Genomic DNA, 13,401 nt, shown 5'->3' on the forward strand with positions numbered 1-13,401 from the left:
TGCCTACAAGTAGTATTCAACCCCCTGCAGATTTAGCAGGTTTAATAAGATGCAAATAAGTTAGAGCCTTCAAACTTCAAACAAGAGCAGGATTTATTAACAGATGCATAAATCTTACAAACCAAAAAGTTTTGTTGCTCAGTTAAATTTTTATAAATTTTAAACATAAAAGTGTGGGTCAATTATTATTCAACCCCTAGGTTTAATATTTTGTGGAATAACCTTTGTTTGCAATTATAGCTAATAATCGTCTTTTATAAGACCTGATCAGGCCGGCACAGGTCTCTGGAGTTATCTTGGCCCACTCCTCCATGCAGATCTTCTCCAAGTTTTCTAGGTTCTTTGGGTGTCTCATGTGGACTTTAATCTTGAGCTCCTTCCACAAGTTTTCAATTGGGTTAAGGTCAGGAGACTGACTAGGCCACTGCAACACCTTGATTTTTTGCCTCTTGAACCAGGCCTTGGTTTTCTTGGCTGTGTGCTTTGGGTCGTTGTCTTGTTGGAAGGTGAAATGACGACCCATCTTAAGATCCTTGATAGAGGAGCGGAGGTTCTTGGCCAAAATCTCCAGGTAGGCCGTGCTATCCATCTTCCCATGGATGCGGACCAGATGGCCAGGCCCCTTGGCTGAGAAACAGCCCCACAGCATGATGCTGCCACCACCATGTTTGACTGTAGGGATGGTATTCTTGGGGTCGTATGCAGTGCCATCCAGTCTCCAAACGTCACGTGTGTGGTTGGCACCAAAGATCTCGATCTTGGTCTCATCAGACCAGAGAACCTTGAACCAGTCAGTCTCAGAGTCATCCAAGTGATCATGAGCAAACTGTAGACGAGCCTTGACATGACGCTTTGAAAGTAAAGGTACCTTACGGGCTCGTCTGGAACGGAGACCATTGCAGTGGAGTACGTTACTTATGGTATTGACTGAAACCAATGTCCCCACTGCCATGAGATCTTCCCGGAGCTCCTTCCTTGTTGTCCTTGGGTTAGCCTTGACTCTTCGGACAAGCCTGGCCTCGGCACGGGAGGAAACTTTCAAAGGCTGTCCAGGCCGTGGAAGGCTAACAGTAGTTCCATAAGCCTTCCACTTCCGGATGATGCTCCCAACAGTGGAGACAGGTAGGCCCAACTCCTTGGAAAGGGTTTTGTACCCCTTGCCAGCCTTGTGACCCTCCACGATCTTGTCTCTGATGGCCTTGGAATGCTCCTTTGTCTTTCCCATGTTGACCATGTATGAGTGCTGTTCACAAGTTTGGGTTTGGTCTTAAATAGTCAGAAAAGGCTGGAAAAAGAGATAATTAATCCAAACATGTGAAGCTCATTGTTCTTTGTGCCTGAACTACTTCTTAATACTTTAGGGGAACCAAACAGAATTCTGGTGGGTTGAGGGGTTGAATAATAAATGACCCTCTGAAAAGACTTTTCACAATTTAAAAAAAAAATAAACAAAGAAATAACATTCTTTTTTGCTGCAGTGCATTTCACACTTTCAGGCTGATCTACAGTCCAAATGTCACAATGCCAAGTTAATTCCAAATGTGTAAACCTGCTAAATCTGCAGGGGGTTGAATACTACTTGTAGGCACTGTATATATACCATATATACTTGAGTATAAGCCGACCCGAGTATAAGCCGACCCCCCTAATTTACAAAAAAACTGGGAAAACTTAATGACTCGAGTATAAGCCTAGGGTGGGAAATGCCACAGCTAACAGTAAATGTCAAAAGTAAAAATAGATACCAATAAAAGTAAAATGAATTGAGACATCAGTAGGTTAAGTGTTTTTGAATATCCATATTGAATCAGGAGCCCCATATAATGCTCCATAAAGTTTATGATGGGCCCCATAAGATGCTCCATATTAAAATATGCCCCTTATAATCCTGCATAAAGGTTAATAATGGCCCCAGAAGATGCTCCATAGACACATTTGCCCAATATAATGCTGCACAAACGTTGATCATGGCCCCATACAGACACTTGCCCCATATAGACACTTGCCCCATATGGTGTTGCACAAACGTTATGGCCCCATACAGACACACTTGCCCCATATAGTGCTGCACAAACGTTATGGCCCCATACAGACATTTGCCCCATATAGTGCTGCACAAAAGTTATGGCCCCATACAGTGCTGCACAAACGTTATGGCCCCATACAGTGCTGCACAAACGTTATGGCTCCATATAGTGCTGCACAAATGTTATGGCCCCATACAGTGCTGCACAAACGTTATGGCCCCATATAGTGCTGCACAAACGTTATGGCCCCATACAGTGCTGCACAAACGTTATGGCCCCATATAGTGCTGCACAAACGTTATGGCCCCATATAGTGCTGCACAAACGTTATGGCCCCATATAGTGCTGCACAAACGTTATGGCCCCATACAGTGCTGCACAAACGTTATGGCCCCATATAGTGCTGCACAAATGTTATGGCCCCATATAGTGCTGCACAAACGTTATGACCCCATATAGTGCTGCACAAACGTTATGGCCCCATTTAGTGCTGCACAAACGTTATGGCCCCATATAGTGCTGCACAAACGTTATGGCCCCATAGATGCTCCATACAGAAACTTGCCCCATTTGCTGTTGCTGTGATTAAAAGAAAAAATCATGTATTCCGTCGCTCAGGCCCCCGGCACTTTTAATATTCACCTGACCTAGTTCCGGCGCCGCTCCATCTTCAGCATCTTCTGTAGTGATGTTCAGGGAGAGGGCGCGCACTAACCACGTCATCATGCCGTCTGACCTGAGCATCACTGCAGAAGATGGTGAAGACGGAGCGGTGCCAGAGCGAGGAGCAGGTGAATATCGCGCAGCTCATTACAGTAATGAATATGCGGCTCCACCTCTATGGGAGATGGAGCCGCATATTCATTACTGTAATGAGCGGTACCATGTGACCGCTCAGTACAGGAAGAAGCTGTCTGCGCTGGGGAAAAGGCGTGCAGGGACCGCGCCAGGAGCAGGTGAGTATAATTAGACAGCCCCCGCTCCCCCACCCCTGCCGACCCCTGGGTATGACTCAAGTATTAACCGAGAGGGGGACTTTCAGCCCCAAAAAATTGGCTGAAAATCTCGACTTATACTCGAGTATATACGGTACATACAGTTAGGTCCATATATATTTGGACAGAGAAAACATTTTTCTAATTTTGGTTCTAGACATTACCACAATGAATTTCAAACAAAACAATTCAGGTGCAGTTGAAATTCAGACTTTCAGCTTTCATTTGAGGGTATCCAAATTAAAATTGGATGAAGGGTTTAGGAGTTTCAGCTCCTTAACACGTGCCACCCTGTTTTTAAAGGGACCAAAAGTAATTGGACAATTGACTCCATGGCTATTTCATGGAAAGGTGTGGGCAATCCCTTCGTTATGTCATTCTCAATTAAGCAGATAAAAGGCCTGGAGTTGATTTGAGATGTGGTGCTTGCATTTGGAAGGTTTTGCTGTGAAGTAAGCATGCAGTCAGAGGAGCTCTCCATGCAGTTGAAACAAGCCATCCTTAAGCTGCAAAAACAGAAAAAACCCATCCGAGAAATTGCTACAATATTAGGAGTGGCAAAATCTACAGTTTGGTACATCCTGAGAAAGAAAGAAAGCACCGGTGAACTCATCAATGCAAAAAGACCTGGGCGCCCACGGAAGACAACAGTGGTGGATGATCGCAGAATAATCTCCATGGTGAAGAGAAACCCCTTCACAACAGCCAACCAAGTGAACAACACTCTCCAGGAGGTAGGCGTATCAATATCCAAATCTACCATAAAGAGAAAACTGCATGAAAGTAAATACAGAGGGTTCACTGCACGGTGCAAGCCACTCATAAGCATCAAGAATAGAAAGGCTAGACTGGACTTTGCTAAAAAACTTCTAAAAAACCAGCACAGTTCTGGAAGAACATTCTTTGGACAGATGAAACCAAGATCAACCTCTACCAGAATGATGGAAAGAGGAAAGTATGGCGAAGGCATGGTACAGCTCATGATCCAAAGCATGCCCCATCATCTGTAAAACACGGCGGAGGCAGTGTGATGGCATGGGCATCCATGGCTGCCAGTGGCATTGGGTCACCAGTGTTTATTGATGATGTGACACAGGACAGAAGCAGCCGAATGAATTCTGAGGTATTCAGAGACATACTGTGTGCTCAGATCCAGCCAAGTGCAGCAAAACTGATTGTCCATTTGTAGTATGAAACGACGACCAATGACCCAAAACATAAAGCCAAAGCAACCCAGGAGTTTATTAAAGCAAAGAAGTGGAATTTTCTTGAATGGCCAAGTCAGTCACCTGATCTCAACCCAATTGAGCATGCATTTCACTTGTTAAAGACTAAACTTCAGACAGAAAGGCACACAAACAAACAGCAACTGAAAACCACCGCAGTGAAGGCCCGGCAGAGCATCAAAAAGGGGGAAACACTGCGTCTGGTGATGTCCATGAGTTCAAGACTTCAGGCAGTTATTGCCAACAAAGGGTTTTCAACCAAGTACTAAAAATGAACATTTTATTTAAAATTATTGAATCTGTCCAATTACTTTTGGCCCTTTTAAAAACAGGGTGGCACATGTTAAGGAGCTGAAACTTCTAAACCCTTCATCCAATTTTAATGTGGATAGCCTCAAATGAAAGCTGAAAGTCTGAACTTCAACTGCATCTGAATTGTTTTGGTTAAAATTTATTGTGGTAAGGACTATAACCAAAATTAGAAAAATTATGTTTCTGTCCAAATATATATGGACCTAACTGTATATTAGTACTGTTTTGCTTCGCTCTATACTTCCCCTTTGTTTATTGCTTTTCTGCTGGCTTGATGGAAGGTTGAAAACCATTTTGCTTTACAATTTGGTGAGTACTGAGCAAATGTATAATACAGTCATCAATATCCAGGGTGAAGGGAACTGAATAAGCACAATGAATGCGTCACTGACTAAATATCCCTGACAGCATTTTAAGCTTAGTTTATGTGGAGTTTGCTTTTTCGAATGAACCTCATCAGAAGGTCAGAAGCAAGAAAAGTTAAAACCTACCCTATGTACTGTATACCTAAAGGTTTGTGCATTTTCTTAAAATAGAAGTTATGGGGGTTTTATAGACCCAGCATACATTTCTGTAGTCTTTCAGTGTGACAGCAGATTACTGATTCATGACAGTGTTCACACTATCAGAATTCCCATCTGTTTCCAGCTCAAATGGGCGGTCACATGACTGAATAATGTGATTTGCATATTTGTAGTCACGTGTTGACTAGCTTCTCATTCATTTCTATTTATTTATTTTACTCACTTATATAGCACCATTAAGCATGGAACACAACCAGAGTCGGATTGGGGTGTCTGGGGCCCACAGGGAAATGGACCCTAGGGGCCCACCCTACAACTATATGCAAATATCTGTAAGTCGTTATCCCCATTATAGTGGTACATCGACTGTAAAACACAGGCGGCTCCTGCACATCTACTGTGCACCACCATAACTGGGATGTACAATTAACGGTAGGTTACATTAAAGTGGATCTTTGGTTGAAACAAGTTATCACCGATCCATGGGCTCTACAGGATAGGTGATCCCTTAGGTCCGACCATTTGAAACAGCACCGATCCGATGATAGGACACTTATCCCCATTTTAAAATGCAGCAGCAGGTGGGATGTCTGACCGCAGCTCCATTTATTTTCTTTGGGGCTTCCAGAAAAAAAACAGCGATTAATGGATCAGTGGTCAAGTCAAACATGCCACTCCAGTCTAATGGGGATAAAAGTTCCACATTCTGCCGATTGGGTCCATGTAGTCAGACCCCACCAATCAATGCGTTATCACTTATCCTGTGGAGAGATGATTACCTTTTTTTACAGGTAAACCCCTGTAAGGGCATCTCTGTCGCTGTGTTCCAAGTATGTAATCTCTAATGGAAATAAAGAATATTCTCCTAATTAATATCAGAGCGAACAAAAGACCGCCAATAACAACACAATCCATTATACCAAGACCAATAACACCACATACAGGAAGAAATACCACCAAACCATGACCAGACCACATAGTGATCGAATAATACCACATATAGGAAGAAATACAACTGCACCATGACCAAAGCACATAGTGACCGAATAATACCACATATTACCAGCATATAGTGACCAAATAATACCACAAACAAGGAGAAATACCACCACACCATAACTAGACTACACATTCCACCACATGGTGACTGAATAATACCACATACAGGGAAAAAATACCTCCACACCATGACCAGACCAAATAGTGACCGAATAATATCTAAAATAAGAAACAAATTTGCCACACTGTGAACAGGTCACATAGTGACCAAATAATACTACATACAGGAACTAAATACCGCCACACCATGACCAGACCACAAATTACCCCCACATAGTACCCGAATACTACAATACTGATCATGAATACAAATCACAACACTAACAACACAGTTATTACCACCAGTGTCATTATACACAGTATCTCTGTATATAGTGTCAGTGTACAGATAATACAGGGATCACCAGGGACATTCTTCTTCACTTTTCTGCTTCGTTCAGCACAAACCGCCATCACTTCTTCCAGCCAGGGCTTGTTTCTACAAAAAATAACACACAGTCATCAATAGCTGATCGCTTCCAAAGCACATTGCCCACTCTTTCCCTGACTTCTACATTACGTCAGATGAAGAAAAAAAGTGACGTAATGCCGCCCTGCACAGTAACAGGACTCCCTTTTGTTCCCTCCATGGAAAACAGCTTCCTAAAAAGTAAATGAAAGAACCCTAAAGAAATTATGCTACCCACTTATTACCATAAACTAATATAGCATGTTCCTAATTGTGGTCCCCAAACAGTAATTAAGTCCCTCATCCTGGCCCCCTTTACCGTAATAATCTCCACCAGCCTGGTCCCCTTGGTTATAAAATGCCCCACCCAGCCCCCCATGTGTTCCTTGTCCATCCTGTCCCCCAGATGTGCATCCTGCTCCCTCAGCTATCTGTACTGGCCCTCATAGGTCCCTTGACCTGCCCCCCCCCCCCATAAATCCATCCTGGCTTCCTCATATATCCATCCTGGACCCACATATATATGAAACCTGGATCCCCCATAAATCCATCCTGGACTCTCATATATATGCATCCTGATCCCTTGTTCTGCCCCCGATATATCCATCTTGACCCCCCATATATATCCATCCTGGCTCCCCCATATACGGTATATGCATCCTGGCTCCCAATATATCAATCCCAGTCCCTTGTCCTGCCCCCTCCATATATCCATCCTGGCCCCCCACATATATGCATCCCATACACCCACATATATGCATCTTGGTCCCTTGTCCTGCCCTCACATATATCAATCCTACTCCCCCCATATATATGCATCCTGGCTCTACCATATATCCACCCTGGTCCCATATATATATATATATATATATATGTGTATATATATATATATATACACACAGTATATGTATATTTATATATATATATATATATATATATACACACACATCCTGGCTCCCCCATATAGCTGCATCCTGACCCCCCCATATATCCATCTTTGCCTCCATATATATATACATCCTGGCTATATATATATATATATATATATATATATATATATATATATCTAATATATAATTGCCTAGAATACTACTTCCTGCAATTTGTGCCAACTTCCGTGGCTTTGTCCGGAGCTAATGTCCGGAGATAATGTCCGGAGCTAATGTCCGGAGCTAATGTCCGGAGATTAATTGCCTAGAATACTACTTCCTGCAATTTGTGCCAACTTCCGTGGCTTTGTCCGGAGCTAATGTGCGGAGCTAATGTCCGGAGTTAATGTGCGGAGATAATGTCCAGAGCTAATGTCCGGAGCTAATGTCCGGAGATAAGTGACGTCAACAGTGTCCAGTGTCTGATTGGTTGCCGCCTGCTGCGAGCGACCAATCAGAAACGTGCCGTACTGTGACACACTCCGCCCGCCATTTTGGTGTGATTTTTGAATTTTTACCTCACAGCAAGTTTCTACTGCGTGGAGGCGGGCCCAGTGACGTTGCTCTTCAAGCTCCTGCCGAATTTCGTCAAAAAAATGATAATACCATTTACCAAAACTATATATATTTAGTTGTGAAGTGGTTCAGTGACATTTTCACACCAATTTTGAACTTTTGTTTGGTGTTTTCTCCATATACTGCCTATTATTTTTGTTCTTTCTTACTATTATTTATTAATTGTATTATTCTTACATTTGAATAAATAAAGTATATATGGATTCTAGACTCCCGATTCTTTAGAATCGGGCTGCCATCTAGTATATATATATATATATATATATATATATACTGTATATCCATCCTGGTCCCTTGTCCTGTCCTCTCCATATATACATATATATCCATCCTGGCCCCCATATATGCATCCTGGATCCTCACATGTATGCATCCCTGCCCCCCCAAATATATGCTCGCTGGTCTCTTGTCCTGCCCCCCCCATAAATCCATCCTGCCCCCCCATATATATGCTTCCTGGCTCTACTATATATCCTGTTGTGAATTCTGTGGCTGAATTCACTCCTGTGGTCACAAGTGGTACTGCAGCTTCTGAGCTTCCTCCCTCAGGTGTTCTGGTGAGCTCGTTAACTGCTTCATTACTTAACTCCGCCTGATGCTGCTATCCTGGCTCCTTGTCAATGTTTCAGTGTTGGATCTGAGCTTCTCCTGATTGTTCCTGTGACCTGCTGCTCTGTATAGCTAAGTGCCTTTTGCTTTTTGTTGCTTTTTTTCTGTCCAGCTTGTCTTTTGTTTTGCTGGAAGCTCTGAGACGCAAAGGGTGTACCGCCGTGCCGTTAGTTCGGCACGGTGGTTTTTTTTTGCCCCCTTTGCGTGGTTTTGCTTTAGGGTTTTTTGTAGACTGCAAAGTTCGCTTTACTGTCCTCGCTCTGTCCTAGAATATCGGGCCCCACTTTGCTGAATCTATTTCATCCCTACGTTTTGTCTTTTCATCTTACTCACAGTCATTATATGTGGGGGGGCTGCCTTTTCCTTTGGGGAATTTCTCTGGGGCAAGTCAGGCCTATTTTTCTATCTTCAGGCTAGCTAGTTTCTTAGGCTGTGCCGAGTTGCCTAGGTAGTTGTTAGGCGCAATCCACAGCCGCTTTTAGTTGTGTTTAGGATAGGATCAGGTGTGCAGTCTACAGAGTTTCCACGTCTCAGAGCTCGTTCTTGTATTTTTGGGTATTTGTCAGATCACTGTGTGCGCTCTGATCGCTAGCACACTGTGTTTCTGGATTGCCTTCATAACACCTGTCATTAGCAAACATAACAGTACAAGGAGCCAAACTAATGATTCTCAATAGAGGGAAAGAAAAAGTTCTGACATCATTTTTTTTTTTTCTCTGCTCTGTGTTCACTTTTTTTTTTCCCCTAGACATTTGGGTGATTCTAGACACAGGTGTGGACATGGATATTCAGGGTCTGTGCTCTTCAATGGATAATCTCGTTATAAATGTACAAAAAATTCAAGATACTATTGATCAGAAATCTATGTTAGAACCAAGAATTCCTATTCCTGATTTGTTTTTTGGAGATAGAACTAAGTTGCTAAGTTTCAAAAATAATTGTAAGCTATTTCTGGCCTTGAAACCTCATTCTTCTGGTAATCCTATTCAACAGGTTTTGATTTTTTCTCTTGCGCCAGGAGACCCTGCATTGAGTAGTGTCGATGCGTTTTTCCTGGCGCTCGGATTGCTGTACGATGAGCCTAATTCAGTGGATCAGGCTGAGAAAAATTTGCTGGCTTTGTGCCAGGGTCAGGATGATATAGAAGTATATTGTCAGAAATTTAGGAAATGGTCAGTACTCACTCAGTGGAATGAATCTGCGCTGGCAGCTTTGTTCAGAAAGGGTCTCTCTGAGGCTCTTAAGGATGTCATGGTGGGATTTCCTATGCCTGCTGGTTTGAATGAGTCTTTGTCTTTGGCCATTCAGATCGGTCGACGCTTGCGCGAGCGTAAATCTGTGCACCATTTGGCGGTACTGCCTGAGGTTAAACCTGAGCCTATGCAGTGCGATAGGACTATGACTAGAGTTGAACGGCAGGAATACAGACGTCTGAATGGTCTGTGTTTCTACTGTGGTGATTCCACTCATGCTATTTCTGATTGTCCTAAGCGCACTAAGCGGTCCGCTAGGTCTGCCGTCATTGGTACTGTACAGTCCAAATTCCTTCTGTCCATTACCTTGATATGCTCTTTGTCGTCGTTTTCTGTCATGGCGTTTGTGGATTCGGGCGCTGCCCTGAATCTGATGGATTTGGATTATGCTAAACGTTGTGGGTTTTTCTTGCAGCCTTTGCGGTGTCCTATTCCATTGAGAGGAATTGATGCTACACCTTTGGCCAAGAATAAACCTCAATACTGGGCCCAGCTGACCATGTGCATGGCTCCTGCACATCAGGAAGTTATTCGCTTTCTGGTGTTGCATAATCTGCATGATGTGGTCGTGTTGGGGTTGCCATGGCTACAAACCCATAATCCAGTATTGGATTGGAATTCCATGTCGGTATCCAGCTGGGGTTGTCAGGGGGTACATGGTGATGTTCCATTTTTGTCGATTTCGTCATCCACCCCTTCTGAGGTCCCAGAGTTCTTGTCTGATTATCAGGATGTATTTGAAGAGCCCAAGTCCGATGCTCTACCTCCACATAGGGATTGTGATTGTGCTATCAATTTGATTCCTGGTAGTAAATTCCCTAAAGGTCGATTATTTAATTTATCCGTGCCCGAACACGCCGCTATGCGCAGTTATGTGAAGGAATCCCTGGAGAAGGGACATATTCGCCCATCGTCATCACCACTGGGAGCAGGGTTCTTCTTTGTAGCCAAGAAGGATGGTTCGCTGAGACCGTGTATTGATTACCGCCTTCTTAATAAGATCACTGTTAAATTTCAGTATCCCTTGCCATTGTTATCTGACTTGTTTGCTCGGATTAAGGGGGCTAGTTGGTTCACTAAGATAGATCTTCGTGGTGCGTATAATCTGGTGAGAATCAGGCAAGGAGATGAATGGAAAACTGCATTCAATACGCCCGAGGGTCATTTTGAGTATCTAGTGATGCCGTTCGGACTTGCCAATGCTCCATCTGTGTTTCAGTCTTTTATGCATGACATCTTCCGTGAGTATCTGGATAAATTCCTGATTGTTTACTTGGATGACATTTTGATCTTCTCAGATGATTGGGAGTCTCATGTGAAGCAGGTCAGAATGGTTTTTCAGGTCCTGCGTGCTAACTCTTTGTTTGTGAAGGGATCAAAGTGTCTCTTCGGTGTGCAGAAAGTTTCATTTTTAGGGTTCATCTTTACCCCTTCTACTATCGAGATGGATCCAGTTAAGGTCCAAGCCATCCAGGATTGGATTCAGCCGACATCTCTGAAAAGTCTGCAAAAGTTCCTGGGCTTTGCTAATTTTTATCGTCGCTTCATCTGTAATTTTTCTAGCATTGCCAAACCATTGACCGATTTGACCAAGAAGGGTGCTGATTCGGTTAATTGGTCTTCTGCTGCTGTGGAAGCTTTTCAGGAGTTGAAGCGTCGTTTTTGTTCTGCCCCTGTGTTGTGTCAGCCAGATGTTTCTCTTCCGTTCCAGGTCGAGGTTGATGCTTCTGAGATTGGAGCAGGGGCGGTTTTGTCACAGAGAGGTTCTGATTGCTCAGTGATGAAACCATGTGCTTTCTTTTCCAGGAAGTTTTCGCCCGCTGAGCGTAATTATGATGTGGGCAATCGAGAGTTGCTGGCCATGAAGTGGGCATTCGAGGAGTGGCGTCATTGGCTTGAAGGAGCTAAGCATCGCGTGGTGGTATTGACTGATCATTAAGAACTTGACTTATCTCGAGTCTGCCAAGCGCTTGAATCCTAGACAGGCCCGTTGGTCGTTATTTTTTGCCCGCTTCGACATTGTGATTTCGTACCTTCCGGGCTCTAAAAATGTGAAGGCGGATGCTCTGTCTAGGAGTTTTGTGCCCGACTCTCCGGGTTTATCTGAGCCAGCGGGTATCCTCAAGGAAGGAGTCATTGTGTCTGCCATCTCCCCTGATTTGCGGCGGGTGCTGCAAAAATTTCAGGCGAATAAACCTGATCGTTGTCCAGCAGAGAAACTGTTCGTCCCTGATAGGTGGACTAATAAACTTATCTCTGAACTTCATTGTTCGGTGTTGGCTGGTCATCCTGGAATCTTTGGTACCAGAGAGTTAGTGGCTAGATCCTTCTGGTGGCCATCTCTGTCACGGTATGTACGTACTTTTGTGCAGTCCTGTGGGATTTGTGCTAGGGCTAAGCCCTGCTGTTCTCGTGCCAGTGGGTTGCTTTTGCCCTTGCCGGTCCCAAAGAGGCCTTGGACACATATTTCGATGGATTTCATTTCTGACCTTCCCGTTTCTCAAAAGATGTCAGTCATTTGGGTGGTCTGTGATCGCTTTTCTAAAATGGTCCATCTGGTGCCCTTGGCTAAATTGCCTTCCTCCTCTGATTTGGTACCTTTGTTCTTTCAGCATGTGGTTCGGTTGCATGGCATTCCTGAGAATATTGTTTCTGACAGAGGTTCCCAGTTTGTTTCAAGGTTTTGGCGAGCCTTTTGTGGTAGGATGGGCATTGACCTATCCTTTTCCTCGGCTTTCCATCCTCAGACTAATGGCCAGACCGAACGAACCAATCAGACCTTGGAAACATATCTGAGATGTTTTGTTTCTGCAGACCAGGATGATTGGGTGTCCTTTTTGCCGTTGGCTGAGTTCGCCCTTAATAATCGGGCCAGCTCGGCTACCTTGGTTTCTCCATTTTTTTGCAATTCTGGGTTCCATACTCGTTTCTCTTCAGGACAGGTTGAGTCTTCGGACTGTCCTGGTGTGGATTCTGTGGTGGATAGGTTGCAGCAGATCTGGACTCAGGTAGTGGACAATTTGATCTTGTCCCAGGAGAAAGCTCATCTTTTCGCTAATCGCAGACGCCGTGTGGGTCCCCGACTTCGTGTTGGGGATCTGGTTTGGTTATCTTCTCGTCATATTCCTATGAAGGTTTCCTCTCCTAAATTTAAACCTCGTTTTATTGGTCCGTATAGGATTTCTGAGGTTCTCAATCCTGTGTCTTTTCGTTTGACCCTCCCAGACTCCTTTTCCATACATAATGTATTCCATAGGTCGTTGTTGCGGAGATACGTGGCACCTATGGTTCCATCTGTTGAGCCTCCTGCCCCGGTTTTGGTGGAGGGGGAATTGGAGTATATTGTGGAGAAGATTTTGGATTCTCGTGTTTCTAGACGGAAACTCCAGTATCTGGTTAAATGGAAGGGTTATGCTCAGGAAGATAATTCCTGGGTTTTTGCC

The sequence above is a fragment of the Ranitomeya imitator genome, chromosome 2 (assembly GCF_032444005.1).
Source record: "Ranitomeya imitator isolate aRanImi1 chromosome 2, aRanImi1.pri, whole genome shotgun sequence".
NCBI lineage: Eukaryota > Metazoa > Chordata > Amphibia > Anura > Dendrobatidae > Ranitomeya > Ranitomeya imitator.